Source organism: Lycorma delicatula, chromosome 3 (assembly GCF_047948215.1).
Source record: "Lycorma delicatula isolate Av1 chromosome 3, ASM4794821v1, whole genome shotgun sequence".
NCBI lineage: Eukaryota > Metazoa > Arthropoda > Insecta > Hemiptera > Fulgoridae > Lycorma > Lycorma delicatula.
The window spans coordinates 133,527,910-133,548,775 of record NC_134457.1 but is presented as its reverse complement, the minus strand read 5'-3'; the positions used below and the strand labels follow the sequence as shown (position 1 = coordinate 133,548,775).

Genomic DNA, 20,866 nt, shown 5'->3' with positions numbered 1-20,866 from the left:
TCTGGAAATTAATTTATGACCAAATTCAATTTATATTTAACAATTTTAACCGATATTAATTAACAAGTTAATACCTTTTTCTGTCTTAGAGAATACAATATTACCAAATTTTTTGTTTTACTTTTCAAAACTGCAAAAATAAATACCGGTGCAAAAAACAAAAGTTCAGTTATGTAAATTACTATTAAAAAAAAATTCTGTTAATTTTCAACTAGATCGGCAATTCTGATGACGTAATTTGTTTTGTCAAATAATATATTAATACAGGTAAAAGTAAAAAAATAATTTTGAAATTAGTTAATTTTTATTTTAAATTGAAATATATATTTTAAAGCGATTATTATGAAGAAGATTACAAAGTTACGTCGGGAGGGATTCATTAGAACGATTAAACAACTGTAATACCACCACTGACCAATCAGAAACACAGAAATGTAATTAACTTGTTTTTCAATTCAATTCTTATAACAAAGTTGTTTGTCTATTTTAACGTTGGACGGATTACGATATGTAGCGAGGGAGTCGCTCGGTCTCTGCGTAAACAACCGATATGATTGACCAATCAGAGACGCAGAACGGTTATCAGTTGTTTTTCAGCTTGTACGTTATACGAAGTAAGACATCTCTTTAGTTGCGTCGTAAACGTTCACCTGTGCACATGTTCGTGTGGTAAATATGAACAATCTTCTGTAAAGAAAAACCACACAATTTAGGACATTACTTTAAAGTGAGGAACATTTATTTTATTGTATGCAACATAGATTTATTTTTTTTAATATATCGGTTTTAAATTAACATTTTTTTCTTAATTTACGGTTTAATGAAAATTAAAATTTAACGTAGAATTTTTAAAGCACGTTGCTACAGTTTATATGATGATCTTTTTTACATGAGATTTTGTTTTTTAATTTAAAATCTATTCTAGATAAATAATAATCTTCCATTTTACAAAATTTGTTTTATTCAAAAAAAGAGGGGTGATGTAATCTTTTTTTGAAATGGATACATCAATAATGCAAAATTTTTATAAAATGAATTACCGATGAATTTTATGTATAAACTAAAATGAATTTTATTCCGGAAAAAAGTATAAAACATCTTAATATTTTCAATAATTTTATAGGAATTGCCTAATTTTTATATTGCATCTAGATACATTATTTGTATTGTAAATGTAATTTATATGTATTGAATAGACATGTTTTTTCTTGCGCTTTGCTACCTTTGTCTACTGAAAATAAGTACAAATACCTTAGTTCAATGAATATATCACAGGAACTATAACATTTTATTTATAGTTTGATATATCAAATACTTTAATTATTATTGCTGAAACAGGAAATGCTTTTTAGAAACTCTATTAAAAGAAAGTTTGCATTTTGAATTAGGAAAACAGTAAGGGCAGTTATGTATCATATTTAAAACACACTTATTCTTTTTTAGTTTTTTCAGATCGTAATAATTGTGTTATCTCCCCAACAGAACAATTGGAATCTTCTTTCATCCAAATCATTGAACCACATCTTATCGGACATCCACACATTTTCACATCTCATTATTCAATTTATTTTTTCTGCAATTCTGTAGAAAATTCTTGAAATAAAAGCCAATTATCACTTGTACTAATATTTTCCATTATTGCAGATATAGTCTTCATTTATTTCTCAAGAGTTTATAATAATAAGAAATTAGCTTTTATGTTAATAAAAGATAATTTAAAATTTATTTTTGTTTCCTACATTTCTAAATTTTTCCTGGATGTCAGTTGTAGTTAACTGCATTCATTTCTGGGTCTCTTGATTGTAACCTGAAAAAGAAATCCTGTGTAAAGCTGTTTTATTGCGTAATCAACTGATCTTGTTTCAGATATTTTGTCTAAATTTATTTCATTGTTGTTCAGTTCACTAACAGAATATTCAAATCCAAATAAAACTTGTTCTAATCCATTTGATCCATTACCACGTTTTGCGAATTAACAACCGGCACACAAATTTCTGAATACTGTAATACAATCAAAAAAGTTTAATCATTATTTTTAAATTATTTTCAAGAAAGTGACAATTTTTTCTTTATCTCTGATTATACAGGTGACTAGATGGAAAGAAATTATAAGGGCATAATTGTTTTAATTACTCATTTTTCTTCTAAATGAATTTTAGTCTATGCTTTAATATATTTTTTATGTAATTCTTAACTTTGTTAGGCTAGGTACTTTGGTGGTTAAATTACTGATTTGCTATACCTCCCTTGTCACTTCATTCATATCAATAAGTTAGCCGATTATTTCAAATAATTTCTTCATTGAAATCATTTAAATTTTTTTCTCTGTTTTTGCTTTTCAGTTACAATTATTTTACAGAATTTATTTAATTATGTATAGCCATTAGCAAAACTTCATACAGGAAGAAAAATACAATTCCAGTTTATATTCATGCCTTTAAGCAAGTAGTCAAATGACCATATACTGTAAAGGTTCCATTTATTTTCATAATAACAAGTAGTACGTTGTAATTTTGTTCTTTATGTGAATTCTCGGTTTTTTAATGTAATGTAAATAATAGATTTTTTCAAAAACATTAATAAGCATTATTTTCCTAACCTTTTAATTAAATATTTAACTTTAACCTCTTTGGAGAGAGAAATGTTTTTACTATGTATATTTCATATACAATTATGTTTACATGGTTTTGTTGACTCATATACAGTAATTTTAATAATACATAAAATAATTAGGTAGCTTGTAGCATGTACTTCTTATGTAGCTAGTAATTTCATGCATTTTTATGTAGCTTGTAATTGCATGTTCTTTTTATGTAGCTTAGAAATATAACGGTTTTATTGTAAAAAATTGTTTTACTAACATTGACTAACATTAATTATACTAATTTAAGTTTAGTTGATGGGTATTTTATGTATATCATTCATTCTGCTGTATATGAGTTGAATATCTAAATTTAAATGTAATATAAATCGATTTTCTAGTATTAAATTAGAACTGTCTTCAAAGAGGTTAAATTATAATTGATTCTAAGGAAGAGGATATTACATAAACCACTTGACAAGCTGTTTATACAATTTCTGCAGTTTTCTGTAAATTTATTATTTTTACTATACTTTTTTTTTAAATAAGCAGAATTTTGTGATTTGTTAATTCATAGTATTGGCTTTTTTCAATCGTATTTGATCTGTTTATGTAAAACAGCCTCGCATCTTATTTTCTTTGTGGATTTGCTTTTATTTTATAATTACACTAAAGTAATTTCTTAAATAAATAACCATATTTAACAACAAAATTAATTCTAAAATGTCCCTTTGATTATCTACATATAAACAAATTTATGAATATAACACAAATAAGATTTTTTAGCTTTCATTTAAAAAGATCTTCTATCTCACCCTAACTATCTAATGTTACATAAATCTATTTTTGACACCATCAAACAGTATTTGAAAGTATACTGGTCTTCTGCAAAGAACAATCGAGGAACTATTACAGTATATCCGTCAGGAATCATTTTAGTTCTATTTAAAAGGCCCATCACTATTACCGTTGATAATTTTTACAGGAATGTTAAACCTAAAAATACACTACATTAAACCTTTCATATGAGCAAACTATATACATAAACCCCTGGTTTTAGTCTTCTAGAGTATATGCCATATCTTGCCTGGTGGTTATCCACTGAAATTATTAGTTTATCTTTCTATAAATGTATTTTTTTATAAACCATTTTCCAAAACCATGTAAAACTGAAATAGAGCACATTCTGTTTTCTTATACGAGAATAGAATTTGCGATTTAATGGGTACCTGTCACCTGCTATTAATCATTTTGCACCTCCCACTGTTCACATATAGAATTAAATTGTAATTATATTTCATATTGAAAAAAGTCCTCCTTATGGATTACTGAATAATATTTTAATTTTTTTCTATAATCCTACAGTTAAAGGTAACTTCAGTATTACATTTAGTATTTGCATTTTTTAATACCCCCTTTTACACTTGGATTGTCATCAATCTCAACTTGATTCCATTTGCTATTCATTAGTAACTTTACTTTTTTTTTCAATAATATAAATTATAGACTTTTGTTTTTTTTTAATTCCAATTGGGATTGGCCATATTATGCTGTGAAAATGCATTCTTAAGAGAATCTTAAATGGGGTAATTAAGAGGTCTGGATGGTAATGCGTACATCTGCACAAGTGCAAAAGGAAAAAAAGAAATATGGAAAACACAAGTAAATTCATTATGATTAAAAACTCTGAGTAACTGATTTCTTTGAAGGATCTTCTATTTTTAGTATTGAAAATAAAAGAAAAATCCCTTAAGTTATATTTCATCAAATCAATAACATTTTTTTGTTGAAATTATAAAACAAAAATCTTCTGGTTAATTCATATATATCCCGAGTTCAATCTTCTTATTCGGTTTCATTTTTAGATTTACAGTTTCAGATAGTGTAATTGTAAAAATACACATATTAGAGTATTGCACAGATAGCAAATTTGCATTTATACTTTGGCACAGTTCAGGATGTATTATTTTAGGTTGTTACTCAACAGCTAGAAAATCTGATATGCTCTGACAATTCAGGGTGTATTATTTTAGATTGTTGCTCAACAGCTAGCAAATCTGATATGCTCTGACAATTCAGGGTGTATTATTTTAGATTATTGCTCAACAGCTAGCAAATCTGATATGCTCTGACAATTCAGGGTGTATTATTTTAGATTGTTGCTCAACAGCTAGCAAATCTGATATGCTCTGACAATTCAGGGTGTATTATTTTAGATTATTGCTCAACAGCTAGCAAATCTGATATGCTCTGACAATTCAGGGTGTATTATTTTAGATTGTTGCTCAACAGCTAGACTCTGACAATTCAGGGTATATTATTTTAGATTGTTGCTCAACAGCTAGAAAATCTTATATGCTCTGACAATTCATGGTGTATTATTTTAGATTATTGCTCAACAGCTAGCAAATCTGATATGCTCTGACAATTCAAGGTGTATTATTTTAGATTGTTGCTCAACAGCTAGCAAATCTGATATGCTCTGACAATTCAGGGTGTATTATTTTAAATTATTGCTCAACAGCTAGCAAATCTGATATGCTCTGACAATTCAGGGTGTATTATTTTAGATTGTTGCTCAACAGCTAGCAAATCTGATATGCTCTGACAATTCAGGGTGTATTATTTTGGATTGCTGCTCAACAGCTAGACTCTGACAATTCAGGGAATATTATTTTAGATTGTTGCTCAACAGCTAGCAAATCTGATATGCTCTGACAATTCAGGGTGTATTATTTTAGATTATTGCTCAACAGCTAGCAAATCTGATATGCTCTGACAATTCAGGGTGTATTATTTTAGATTGTTGCTCAACAGCTAGAAAATCTGATATGCTCTGACAATTCATGGTGTATTATTTTAGATTATTGCTCAACAGCTAGCAAATCTGATATGCTCTGACAATTCAGGGTGTATTATTTTAGATTGTTGCTCAACAGCTAGCAAATCTGATATGCTCTGACAATTCAGGGTGTATTATTCTAGATTGTTGCTCAAACCTAGACTCTGACAATTCAGGGTATATTACTTTAGATTGTTGCTCAACAGCTAGCAAATCTGATATGCTCTGACAATTCATGGTGTATTATTTTAGATTGTTGCTCAACAGCTAGCAAATCTGATATGCTCTGACAATTCAGGGTGTATTATTTTAGATTATTGCTCAACAGCTAGACTCTGACAATTCAGGGTATATTATTTTAGATTGTTGCTCAACAGCTAGCAAATCTGATATGCTCTGACAATTCAGGGTGTATTATTTTAGATTGTTGCTCAACAGCTGGCAAATCTGATATGCTCTGACAATTCATGGTGTATTATTTTAGATTGTTGCTAAACAGCTAGACTCTGACAATTCAGGGTGTATTATTTTAGATTGTTGCTCAACAGCTAGCAAATCTGATATGCTCTGACAATTCAGGGTGTATTATTTTAGATTGTTGCTCAACAGCTAGCAAATCTGATATGCTCTGACAATTCAGGGTGTATTATTTTAGATTGTTGCTCAACAGCTAGACTCTGACAATTCAGGGTATATTATTTTAGATTGTTGCTCAACAGCTAGAAAATCTTATATGCTCTGACAATTCATGGTGTATTATTTTAGATTATTGCTCAACAGCTAGCAAATCTGATATGCTCTGACAATTCAAGGTGTATTATTTTAGATTGTTGCTCAACAGCTAGAAAATCTGATATGCTCTGACAATTCAGGGTGTATTATTTTAGATTATTGCTCAACAGCTAGCAAATCTGATATGCTCTGACAATTCAGGGTGTATTATTTTAGATTGTTGCTCAACAGCTAGCAAATCTGATATGCTCTGACAATTCATGGTGTATTATTTTAGATTGTTACTCAACAGCTAGCAAATCTGATATGTTCTGAAACAGTTCACGGTGTATATTATTTCAACTTTTTCCTTAACTGGTAGGAGATTCGATGTGCTCTTGCACAGTTCAGTGTGTATTATTCACATCTTAGCTTATCAGGTACCAAATATGATACAAAATTATTTTTAATTATAATTCTTGATTACAAATTGACATTGTAAATATCTATGTTGTATGCAATGAATAGTTCTAGCAAGTGCACGGTACATAAAGCATTCGTACCGCGTCAACCGCGTCGCGACCGTATTTCATCATCCCGATATCGTTCATCGGGTTTCGGTTGGGGGGTGCTGTGTACATAAATGTGTTTATATATTGGGGGGTGATATATAAATATGTTAATGTTAGAAATAGTTTATTCATAATAGTTATAGTTATTCTGTGTTTATTATGTTTCTTTGTCTTTTCAGCTCATCACTTCACTACCAGCGGCTGAAGTCCTCCTTATAAATCAATTTACATTTTTTTTTTTTTTTTTTTATTACATCACGTAAAAATTCCTCTTGTAGTTTAAATTGCTTTATACAATTTTTTTGAAATATTAATGAGTAGGTTTTTAAAATTATCCTTTTTATAAATTATTTAAATTTTATTAATTTCATTGACAAAATTAATCATTTAAATAAGTTCAAGAAATTTAAAAAATACGTAAAGAATAGAGGCAATTTCTTAATTAACTGTAGCTTTTAAATCTGGTTATATATTTATTTTTATATATATATTTTTTTTTATATTTATTATATTACATAAGCTATTCCTTAAATTTTTTTGGTAGGTGTTAATGAAATTGAAGGTTAGAGCATATTTATATCTAATTACAGTTTTAAGAATTTTTTATTTTATTTGAAAGATTTTAAATTTTGAATACCCCCTTTGCTTTCCCAATCAGCGTTCAGCCACCTGCTTCAAAGAAGATGCATGCTTGCATGTTAGTTTAATTTTTTCAAACCAGGGTCAGCTGATTTTAGAGGTGCCATAATAAATTATTTCATTTTATTCGCTAAGTTTTTTATTAAAAAAATTAACTTACACAAGTAGAATGATTATTTGAAAAAATTCATCTAGCTTAACAGTAATCCAAATTACTTCAAAATTTAATCATTTTTATATGTAATATATTTGCCTTTCATATTAAAAAGGTATGAACTGATTCTGGTTTTTAGTATGTAATTATTTTATCTTATATAACATATTTTGAAATTGTGGGGGAAATAAGTGATTGGTGTAAATAAAGTGTGAAATTGAAGTGCGATCAAGATTAAAGTGTGAAATTGACGTTATCTTCCTCACTACAAAAATTTACAAACTATAAATAAAAATAAGACTTGAAATAATACAGATTACCAGGTTATATTCAACATCTCATCAACTTTTCACTTCATCCTGCATCCTATATCTTCAGAGTACCAGATCGATCGATTCTTTCAGCTGCTCGATGGATTTGATCCTTGGATTAGCCGTGGTGATGAATGTAAAGCTGTGTACACAAATGGTAAAATATTAAGGTACTACTAATTCTTTACTACATCATATATATTTCCCAATAATACTAGTATTTATTAAAAGACTCCATCCATTTATGTAATGTTTAGCTTCAGTTAGAGCAACCAAGAAATGGAGCTACTCACTCTGTGGCTTCAACCAGCCACTATCGCTTTCCTTGTACCAGGGGCCAAGGCCAGGGTCAGGGCTTTACCCCACCCGGTCTAGTCTAGTGGTTAACTCATCATTGCAAATCAAATGATTTCAAAGTCGACAGTTCTAAGGTTCAAATCCTAGTAGACTTTTAAATGGATTTGAATACTAGATTGTGGATATTGGCATTCTTTCACGGTAGGGTTTCAATTAACCACACATTTCAAGAACGGTCAACATGATACTGAACAAAACTACACTTAATTTGCATTCATACATATCATCCTCTTAAGTAATACCTTATGGTGGTTCCCGAGGCTAAACAGAAAAAGGTATTAGTTTAGACCCCAGTTTACATCATTGATAGGTAACTTTCTTTTTTGATACTGCAGTTACTTTTATTTCTTACTTTTATAAAAATTTTACGTAGATCTGACATAAAATGTCATGCGCAGCACAGAAAGTTTGTGTGGCAAATTACAATATAAATGCAATAAAAGAAACATCAGTATAATAAAAAGCAGAAACTTAGTATACATATCAAGAAATACCATTATCTGGTCAATGCCTAATTTGTCTCTGATATATATATTTTATTTGAAATATAAACCACCAAAACACAGTAATTACATAAGTTAAACTTGCCATATTAATTTCCATTGACTGTTTTTCATAGTACCTTGCATCTTCAGTCTGTATTAAATTCTATTTTTATTACATTAAAACTTAATCTTTTTAATGAGTTCTCTTTTTTTAACATAAATTATAATGTTAATTATGAAATTTTAAATGATATTATGAACATAAATGTAGTTGTGAAAATATTTATAATGAAAAAAAATACAAATCAATTAAAAAGAATTAGTTATAATTTAATACCAACTGAAGATGCAAGATACTGCACAAACTGGTTATTGGAAATAAATAAGGTAAGTATAACTAATCTAATTACTGTGTTTAAGTGGTTTATATTTCATATAATGTTAAATTTTAAATATATGTATATATATAACTTGTGTTTATATATATATATATATATATATACACAAAAAGTTTTATTTATGAATTTTGTTAGTTAGATCAATGAAACTTCATAAGCTTACTATGTACATTTCTTGGCTTATGATATTTCAAGAAGACTGTTATTCATATTTTTATTTTAACCTTCCTAATAATATTTTGAGTATTTATCAGTTAGCAGTACATCACTTGATTTTTTCATCATTGTTAATAAAATTGAAATGCAATATATAATTAAACTAAATTATTCTTTTTGTTGACAACAATCATTTGTTTATAATGTAAAGAATAGTCATGAAAAGCAATTGGATTTGAGAGATTTCATAATGTAAAATGAATGAAATAAGAATCAAACTATTGTCGTTACAGTCATCTTTTCACTTGGATATCCCGAAACTTTTAATTATAATAAAAATGAATTTTATGTAAGTTTACAGATAGAGAGCAGGTTTTGATAGATGAAACAAAGCGATATCTTCATTTAACGCATTATTTTAATAGAAGATATACTGTGTGAAAATTTAGAAGTGGTTTCACAAGTTTTTTTCTTTTTTGACAAGGAAATTCTGTTTAGTCCTTTATTGTTTTGCTTGCTTTGGCGATGAATCTATTGCCTGACAGCGGTTTTAAAATTGAATGAAACCATGCTCGCACCTCTTTGTCAAAATTTGTAGAATATACTTGCAAAGTAGATGGTACATAAATAAATATTTCATGAATTTTAAATACCAGAGCGATCAAAGCAAGTGGAAACCTACATAAAATTGTGAAAATAATAAGAAAATAAATGATGCCGTTCATTCTATAAAAATATTAAGTATAATTTTAAAAAAATATATATATAAAAATTAGTAAAAGGATCATGTGGTGTACAGACATCCTGTATCGATTTTTGTTACCGTTGAACATTATTCTTAGCTGAAAATTTTAGCTCGGCCAAACCGGTTCATATAACACACATTCCTGTATGTGATATAGATCTGTTACCATCTATGTCGGTGAATCTTAATTCAGAATAATTTTTTTGCTTCTATTCTTGGTAAAAGCGTTCTGATCTTGTACGAGAGGAATCCCTGCTGCCTTAAAAGGGGCTTAGAATTTCTTTGAGCGAGTTGTCTTGTTTAGCAATCCTTGTAGATTACGCCTTTCTAACCTCCACTTTATTCCTTTATTTTCTTCCACCTTGATCTATTAGAATGGTGTTTTTCAATGATTTCTCACTGGATACCTAACTATGTCGGAGATGTAAAAAATTCAGTGTTCTTGGTATCTATCTAGTCTGGAATAGGGTAAAGATTTTCTTATGTACCTACTTAGCTAGCGATTCTATTTCTGTAAAAAATGTCTATATAAATAGTTCTACCAGGCTAAATGTTATCATAAGTGAAATGAATTTATTAACTAAAACAAAACTATATTAATTTCACAACTGCTAATTGAATTTATTTTCTTTTGTTTCAGGTAACTCAACGGTTCATTTAATAATCTAAGGGAGAGCTGCCATGTAAGTGGCCCTCCTTACATTGTGGTACTCCCTTTTACTATAGGATAATTTTCTATTAAAGGTACTTACTTTTGTTATTATTGTTTCATATTATAAATTTCCATGTTATTATTAAGTTGTGTAGTTTTTAAGTTGAATATTCTGATAAAATCGCGGTAGGTCCCAACTCCCAGTAGGGTCCCCTGATAGGAATTTTTTATGTGTACTTTTGTGTATGTTTCTGTTTCAGGTTCAACATAAATTTTACATTAAAATTACTTAGATAAGCAATGTAGATTAAGTTTATGAAAGTATATGTAAAGTTTTGTATATGTTTTTCAGGTACAATATTATTATGTATGTTTTTCAGGTAGATATTATTTTATTATTACTTAGTTAAGTCGCGTTCGCGATCCCAATCCCTAATAGGATCCCAGTAGGTTTCCCCATTGATAGAATATGATATTTTCAATGTATTTGTGTTGCATGGTTAGGTCCAATTCCTATTTCATAAAGGGGGAGGTTTTTTAGTCGGTGAGAGCCCGACACTACCGTCTGTTGCGGGCACAGACGGTGGCTGACACAGCTTTTCCCTCCTCCTACGCAAAACAAAAAAAAAAAAAAAAAAAAAAAAAAAAATTAACAATTCATATTATGTACATTATTAATCTTTTTGACAAGTGATTTTGAGTTGTAGTTGCTGTACTGGGAGTACTTTCAAACTCATGGAAGTTGTGAGAAAAAAAATGGTTCCTGATTACTCAAATGTAATGTTGAAGGTGTAAAATGGAATATGGAAGCTAAAGAAAATTTTACTTAAAATGACTATCACCGTAGTTTCAAATCTGGATTGAAGAAAGGTGAGTATCATAAATGACTAACAGAATTTTTAAAATGCAGCAAAACATGTATATTTAGAATCGTACATAGTGATTTTAACAAATTTTGGGTGCTGAATTCAAAACTTATAAATTTTGTGTAATACATTGCACTTATAGATACATAAGATTTATTTACCAATAAATGCACAATCTGTGTGATAACAATATTTCAAAAGAGTTATTATTTATGTGTATTCATTTACAATTTGTTTAAATCAGCTAAATTTTTGTTTGTTCAAACACAAATGAATTGAAATATGTTCAATACAGTTTTTAAATGTTTAAATCATCGGAACTGAATTTTTAAAATTTGTTGACAAATTTGTACAATGTTTGATCAGTTTCTCTAAATAAAAACAAACAATAGTAGTCAATCATTCTAGCATCCCATCTTCCTTGGTACACTAATGCTGCACGGTCAGAATATCCTGACGGAAATGGTCTCCCTGCTCATCACTGACAGAGCCCAAATTTTCAGGATAAAAGTCTAGGTGGGAGTGTAAGAAATGAATTTTTACATACTAAATCTTTCTACAGAAAGATTGTAGTTGTTTTAACAGTTTATTAACCAAAAAAATTTAGTTTTATCTTTTGTATTGCCTAAAAAACACCAATAATGTCTCTGAAGGACTTCCATGCAGCTAATGCACATTCACTAAGTTATCCTCAAATGTTAAATCCTTAAGCATTTTGATTTGTGGATTGATAAATGTACTCTCCTTGAACTTACAATCACTCAATTTAGGAAAACTTATTGTTAAATGATTAAATCCTCATCCATCTTGATGTTTTTCATTGGTCCAATTGTAATGTGAAATTGTGATTGTATGATCTTACCACTCTTAATTAATGATAAATTCTTTACATTTTTTTCACCAGGCATAAAGTTCTGCTGGAATGGCCAGTTCTTTACTTAGTAAGACCTTTTGTACCATGACTAGTCCAAAAACAAAGAAAAACAATATTTTGTAAACCCTCCTTGTAAAGCAGGAAGTAAAGCACAACTTTCAAATCACTGCAAACTTGCCACAAATGCACTTTGTATTTTATCGCTTCTAATACTGATGCCACATTTTCATACATTTCCTTCATGTAGACTGCATGAGCTAATGGAACGGATGTCTGTTTGTAACCATTACCTTATAAAACTGCTTTCATGCTAACTTAGTAGTCAATAAAAAAAGCCATTCTTCAGGAACATGCTGAATTCCAAGCTCTTTCATCAGGGCATCGACATCAGTACAAATGCGCAATGAACTCCTCATAGTAAAGTAAGTTGAATAAGTTTTATTTCGTGTTACAAACACAGTAAATTTTGTTTTTTCTGCCAAAAGATTCAACTGTTGTAGTCTAGATGTCAAGACGTTCAGCTTTCTGCTTTAATAACTTTAAATCACAAACCATATCATTAAGTTCATATTGTGGAATTAAGTGAGGTCTCATCGGATACAGGAAGAAATTTTTCAACATCCACTACATTTTCAGATTGTTTTTCTAAAAATGTTGGATTAGATGGTGGTACAGGTATAGGTAACTCCTATCCCCCATTTGGTACCAGCTTTGGACCTGAGGATACATCTGTATATTTTATGAACTTTCTTTTTTTGAATGAAAATCCAAATATATTTGTCATACAAAAGTAGCAGTGTGAAGTGTTACAAACCATCAGTACAGTAAATAGGAGGACTTGTTGTTTCCCCTTCAACCATTCGGTTACTGAGCACGATATAGAAATAACATGAGGCACCCAGATTTCATCCCTGGATGCGCAATCAAAATAAAATTTATAGGCAGTTTTTATCGATTCATGAGTAAGTCTTTCTTTGAGATTTATGCATAAATTTACCTCTAATGAAACAATAATTGTCTGGCTGATTTGAGCATCCAAAAAGTTTTTCAGAGGCCATGTAGGAAATAAAAATGAGAAAAAGTCTATTCAGTATTATAAAGAATTTATGAAAATATAGCAAAACAATAATAACTGTGTGAACACAACACACAGTATAGACAATTGAAGCTAGACTGAATAAAATTTTAAGCTCTGTAGTAGGCAACAACAGATACCTGTATGATGCATCATACATGTCTACTTCTCATGATACATTGCCATTTTGTGGGGCTTGCATGTCGTCTCTTGTCGCATTCAATCTTTTGTTTATGGCAAATGACTATAATTATTTTATTGATTTACATTTTCAAGGTACAATTTCATCCTAAGTAACTAGAAATAAAAAATAATTATCATAACAGCTGCGGTTCTTCTATTATGTTTTAAAATAAATATTTAAACATCAATCAGGTTTAAGGTAATTCTTGATTACAAAACATTGTTCAGCTGTTCTTATGCAATTTTAGGACAAATTAAGAAAAACTGCCAAGTTTTACTTTAATAAAAATCTAAAGCTATCATGAAAAGTCCATTCTCCACAATGTATAGACAAATATGGCATCATGTACATGAATGAATTTTGGTAAGAAAAAAAACAGTGTCTAAATATTTTGTTATTTAGATCATATATCTTATAAACATATCTGCACTACACTTTTCCCTAAAAATGCTCCACTCTCGGGCACTTGTTGCACTACAACACCAACTTTTGTAGAAATGATTTTAGAAATCCACCACCCATCCATTTTTGAACCCCTTGTTTGTTTCAATATACTGATTAACAGACAAATCTTTATCTTAATAAAGAGATTGTATTCAAGCAGTGTCTAAACAATACGAGTAACAATAAAAATCTCCAACTTGAACCGACAACTAAAGCCTTTGAGTGGCCTTTAGTGTAAGGTTATGCGTTTTCATTCAGAAGAATAATCACCATTGTGAGCAGTTTGCACGGTTTGATTTGTCCAAACTCCTTCAATTAATAATAAGATTCTGATGTTGCTGCAGTCCCAAGTTCCATGAATTCTGCTAGTAGATTCTTTTGTTCCCAAAATATTGTGACAATCATTTTTTAGTTCAATAATATCATTTGAATCTGTTTGGCTTGTTTCTCTCTAATTTTCTGGCATCATGACTATGTCTCTTATAATATTATTATAAACATGAGATTGTAATCTACAGATTTTAGTTTCACTGTATGCTTGCTCACAAAAAATGAATTGCAAAACACATCTCACAGTTGGAAACAGAGATATCAACATGTCTTTCATCAATTGCTCCTTTACCAGCACTAAACAGAATGAACAATTGATTAAATTATAAATTCCTGATCTGTGACTTCTGTGTTATAAAAGTCACGCAAGATATAAATGATACCATATAAAGTTGATATCTTTACATTTATGATGACACTATATAACAATTCAATGTCATGAACAGAATAAAAGCGCCAATTTCAAGGCTGAATATCATCTATAGTTTAGTCAGCTTCGTGCTGGTATGCAATAATTTTTGAGGGAAAGGCATCTGAAAAACAATTAAAATATCCATTTACCTCAGCAAGCCTAACTTGTGATGTGAGTTTTTATTAAGACTGGCTCAGCGTTTTTTTGGAAATAGATATGTGTCATGTCAGGTTATCTGTTGAGTGACTCCTTCAGAGACATAAAAATATTAATTATTATTATTATGAACTAGACTCCTTGAATCGATTGGAATCCCTTATTCCTCAAATAGATTCCATGAATATAGATTACATCTTTGAGTTTTATATTTGATAAAATTCTGGATAAATCTCTTAGGCTGAGCCAATAGTTACTTTCTTAATGGCCCCTTAACAGAGTGATATCTCTTTGCTTATGAGACTTATATCGCAGGCAAATTATTATATTAAAAGCACAACAGAACACACTTAGATGTCTTGATGAATTAATGTACACTTCTTATAATTTAATTCACCAAATTTCTTCATAACAAAAAATATAAAATTAAATTTTATAATTTATTGGTGGATTGAATTATGTGTGAACTAAATATCATTAAACTAAAAATTATACTAATACAACTTATAGACTTAATATAACTTATAGACTTGTCTGTTACTTATTTATAATAATTTAATAATAATTAAACTGGTAAGTTTTCTTTTTCAGTAATGTCAGATGGAGGACTTTTATCCCAGAATTTAATCATAAATAGAATTGTGATTTTCATCAAATTAGATTGGAGAGGAAACAGTAATTGGTGAGTTTTCTATTTAATTATTACAATATATAAAATGTGCAATACAATAAGTAAAAACCATTAAAAATTTAATGTAGAAAAGCGGTAACATCAATGTACATTTAAGAATGTTCAGCAGCTCTTATGGAGGGGAAGACCATGTGTAAGGAAAGATTAGAAGGGCTCTAGCAAAAAGAAAAAAAGTTCCATAGGTGTTTTTTAAGTTGAGAGAAAGCATTTAAAAGAATTACGAAAACTTGGGATTAACTCATTGACTCTTGATTCTACTAATCTTTATTTATTTTATTATAATATTTAAAGGCTTAGCTCTAAAAAGAGGCTAATGAATGTAATTAAATTCTATTGTATGAATAATAATTTGTCTTTAAGATCAATACAATATTAGTAATAAAGCGATTAATTTGGATAACATCTAAAGTTTCAGGTTGTCTTTCAAATTACTTTATATAAGAGTTGAAAAATATCGTGGCAGATTTTAGTGTATCTCTCAAAGAGAGAAATGATCTACTTAATTTTCATCAGAAAGTTTTTTATGTTTTTTGGGGTAAGAGTGACATCTTTACTTTCACTGTTGGGAAATGATATTTATAACCACCAATATTCTTATGCAGAATTTACAAAATTTGCTAGATTATTATAATTTTCAAATCATATAAAGACCACTTAGATTTTATTTTTTGAATCAAGTGTTAAAAGAATAAAGCTCGCAGAGACGAAAACCCTTTAAATTATTAATTCACTTTCAGGCGTGATTTTTGATTGCAACTTTCCTGTAAATTATGGTAGTAAATAATTTACTTTATAATCCACTAAAAATTTCTGTACCTGCACTTACATGTAGTTTCTGCCTTAACTTAGTTTAAAATTATATTTTAATAAATGTCATTTTGTGATAATAAAATTCTTAACGGTTAAGCCAAAAAATATAATTTTAATAGAACATATGAGATGAAGAGGTAATCACTGAAAATTAATGTAATCATTGCAGTTTATTTATTGACCAATAAAGAAAAATTCTATTTTAAATCAAACTTTTGGCATTTTGCAATGTTGTTCAGGAGAGGTACAGTGGGAAAGTTTCTGTTATCAAACCATAATTTCTAAAAAAAATAAACTCGCCTTACAGCTGCTGTTGGTGTAGTCTACTATCGGCATAAACTGTCACTTCCAATCTATTCTCAGCAATATCATATAAAATACACTTTCATGATTTATTACACCTTCAAATCTAACATTTGTCTCCGAGATCATCCTGTTATCATACAGCATTACTTTGTTCTTAGCACTATATTAAATTCTTAATCATATAAATTTATTACTTTTCATTTTATACCTTCATATCTTTTGTGATAAAAAAGAAAACAAAAACACAAAAAAATGGGGATATAGTGGTTGTACTTTTAAAATATTGTTGCTATAAATTTATACATAAATTAAAATACAATACTATTGCAAAAAATAATTCCATTTTACAATTTAATTTAATCTTACCTGTAGTTATTCTATCTCTTTTTTTTTAGAGCTTAATTTATTGTTGAATTTACTACAAAATGAAGCTGTATTTGTCATATATCTACTAGTTTATCTGAAAATATAACAAGTATAACAAATAATATTATCAAGATACCTCACAACTTACTAATGAGAAATAAATTTAAAAAAAAAAAAGGGACTGATAATATAGATAGATAGATAGAATAGTTGTTGGTAATAAATGGATTTTTATTCTGTTTTTCATATACTGAATCAGTTCTTAAAGTATGTTCTGTATTACCTATCCAAATGCTACTTGAACAGAGTAAGATGTGTATTATAACGTACTTAAAATATCATACTCAAATGCGTGATATAATTAAAGAAAATGTATATGTATATTGCTATGTTTATTCTTGATAAATATTATTGTGCAGTGTACTGATGGGACAGCTTAACAGCAGATGTACTATTATACTGATAAGGTAATTTAATTTTTATATTTCCATTAGCAAACACGTCTAACAAGATGTAGCAATTTCCCAGTTTTTGTAAAGTATTTTTAATTCTTTAAGATAAAACAATTTCATTTTCAATTTTCTGAAATATTTTTAAAACTACTTTGTAGCTGTGGTATCAGTATCGGAGGAGAAACTTTCTTTTCAAGTTGTACCTCACAAATTGTGAACAGGTAGTAGAAATTTTATCTTTGACAAAAATGCACATGTAAATTTAGGTTCTCACTTCAAAATGTAGAATGTGGTGCACCTCAGATAAAAGTTTTTGCTTTCTTTATTGTTTATTAATGATCTGCCTCAAAATCTTTAGCCATTCATTATAACTCTTCTCACAGGTTAACACAACTACTATTTCTAAAGATAATTATTAAAAAGAAATTGAGAATTGCTTAATTGCAGCTTCAAAAAATTATTCAATGGATGCATTGTAACCATCTAACTTAAAATATGTATAAAACAGTCACATTGTGCTTCTCGGGTAGACATAACATTGCAGATTGCATGGCCAGAATTCCCATTAGGGATATTGATAGCATTTTTGTTGTCCGCAGAAGTTTTTGATTTGATAAATTCTTGTGGGATGATCAAACTGATTTTGTTTGTTAACCAAATGGAGTGAACAGTTTTACTCTGAAGAATCTTTACAAAACACTAAGCTTGTAATCATTATGAACATATATTATGCCTAAATATTTTCTCGTATAATGTCCAGTTTTTGGGTTTTTTAAAAACATGAGTTTTGAAGAGAAAAAAAAAGAAGAGCTTTCAGTTTATTACCGATGCACACTTTATGAGAAAGGTAACTGTACAATCAGTTTATTTTACAATTAAAAGTTTACTTTTACAATAACAATATTGTTCTGTTGATGAATTAAAAAAAAGACAAACATATGATTTACCTTCAACATGTACAGATATACTATATGCTCGTAATAATTTTCAGTAACGATTTCTTAGCTGTTAATTATTTTGTAGTAATATTTCAAAATTAATGTATTTACATTAATATAATTTCATGTGTTTGATTAAATAATTGGTACTTACTTATAACGCCACTGCAGCTACAGCTTTATTTAAAAACAAAGTAGTCAATCAGATTTCGGTGAAAAATTGGCCGATATAGAGTTTAACATAGATTCAAAAGAGTATCTTTATTAATTTTAATACATGGTTATTTATATTTACTTATTTTATAAATATAATTTAATCAAACTTAACCTACGCTCGCTAACCTTGACTAATTAACAGGATTTTGTTCCGATCAGAAAAAAACATTTATTTATTAAGTGGCAAGTTATGTTAAATAATTTGTTATAATATAAAAATAAAAATCACCCTTACCAACAATTTATATTATATCCCAAGGTATTTGGGTCATTTGTCCATCCTCAGGAGAGGTATTTTTTTGTAAATTAAAACATTAAAATTAAAAACGTAAATAAAAAATTATAACTATATAATATAATTGATAACCTAACAACAAGTTGTCATTGCTGTAACAACAAGTTAGGCAAGTTATAATTATTAATTTAGATAGAAAATCATCTTCAAATTTGATATGTTCATTGATTAATGTATTGTTATTAAAAAATATATAAAATTTTTAGAGATTGCTTATTTTATAATAATCTAGACGGAGGTTTACACGTTTTAAACTATAACCAACTTGTCTAAGATATTTATTTATTTGGAGGTTATTATTTTAGTAGAATCGCTATTGTTTATAAAATTTAAATATTTTACTTAAAAGTAATAGAACGTTAAATACATCTAATTTTATTTTTTATTTTTTGAAATTGACATTACACCCACTGGGTTGGTCTATTGGCGAACGCGCGTTTTCACAAATCAGCTGATTTCGAAACCGCGAGTTCCAACATTAAAATCCTAGTAACTTTAATATAGATTTGAATACTAGATAGCGGATACCGGTGTTCTTTGGTGGTTGGGATTCAATTACACACACATCTCAGACATGGCCCACCTAAAACTACTAGACTACACTTCATTTACACTCGTACATATCATCCCCAAAAGTAATACCCGATTGTGATTCCCAGAGGCTAAACAGGATCAAAAGAAGAAAAAATTAATTGAAATAAAGTTATATACAGAGTATATACAAAAAAGAGTTCATAAATATATATCTCGAAATAATTTATAAATGTAAGTCTTGTACAGTCTCAGTTATACCATACCTGAGATGTGTGGTTAATTGAAACCCAAACACCAAAGAACACCGGTATCCACGATCTAGTATTCAAATCCGTATAAATATAACTGACATTACTAGGACTTGAACGCTGGAACTCTCTACTTCCAAATCAAATGATTTGGTAAGACTAGTTCACCACTAGACCAACCTGGTTGGTTTTGAATAAGAGCCTAAAACTTAATAAGGAATGTTTTTTGATATAACCAACCATTGGCCCAGGGGGTGGAAAAATGGGTTTTTGAAGACAAAAAATCATACTTCCTTTAATAGGCACAGCATCGAATCAGTTTAAAGTGATCCAAACATTACCTAAAACTTTTGTCTGAAACAATTTTTGATATGACCAACCCTTACGGTAAGGTATGAACAAAATTTTTCTGGAATTGTAAGAAGATGGGGCTTGTATGCTAAACATGAGAAACTTTTTTTCTCATGCAACCATTGTCGTGTTGAGTAAATTTGAAGTTTTTCGTTACTTTAAGATGGAAATCTTTTGTATCCCCTTGGAAATCTTTTGTATTAAGATGGAAATATATTTGCACTGGTGAAATCTACCTCCACCTTTTTTGATTTTGTCAGTTGTTGAAGCCATGTTTGTTTAATAAACTGATTCATGTATCTTAGCAAAATTAAACAATGTCAGGTGCAGATTCACCACATGCTGTTGGTTTTATTAGCATTTAATAACCACAGCTATACTACTATTTAAGAGCAACATTAATAATTGTAAAGATACAATTAGAAACAGCTCAATGTTTAATTATAGTTAGTTAAAGAACATTAGCTACTGTAAGAGTTTTTCCTTTATTGTGACTGTAACATGAAGAACAAATTGTAAAGGTAGAAAAAAATTGTTAATATGATTAATTTAATATTGCTATTTAAATATTTTTTTTATTTTTCTAATGTGTATATCTGTTCAACTAGTGAACAATAAGCAAACCCTCCCCATGGCCCGGTGAGATGAGGATGATATGTATTATTTGTAAATGAGATGAAATCTTGTACAGACTCAGGTCGACCATTCCTGAGAC

At 28.9% G+C, this 20,866-nt stretch overlaps 1 long non-coding RNA gene across 1 annotated transcript; it reads right to left on the bottom strand.

Annotated features, from left to right (window-relative positions):
• Positions 1–301: 301 nt before the first annotated feature.
• On the bottom strand, positions 302–19,117 carry LOC142322016 (uncharacterized). The gene is made up of 4 exons (XR_012755763.1): positions 18,959–19,117; positions 17,118–17,211; positions 7,820–7,952; positions 302–687 (listed from the first exon to the last, which is right to left on the bottom strand). It is a non-coding gene; the product is annotated as an uncharacterized LOC142322016 (long non-coding RNA).
• Between the last annotated feature and the right edge of the window lie 1,749 nt (positions 19,118–20,866).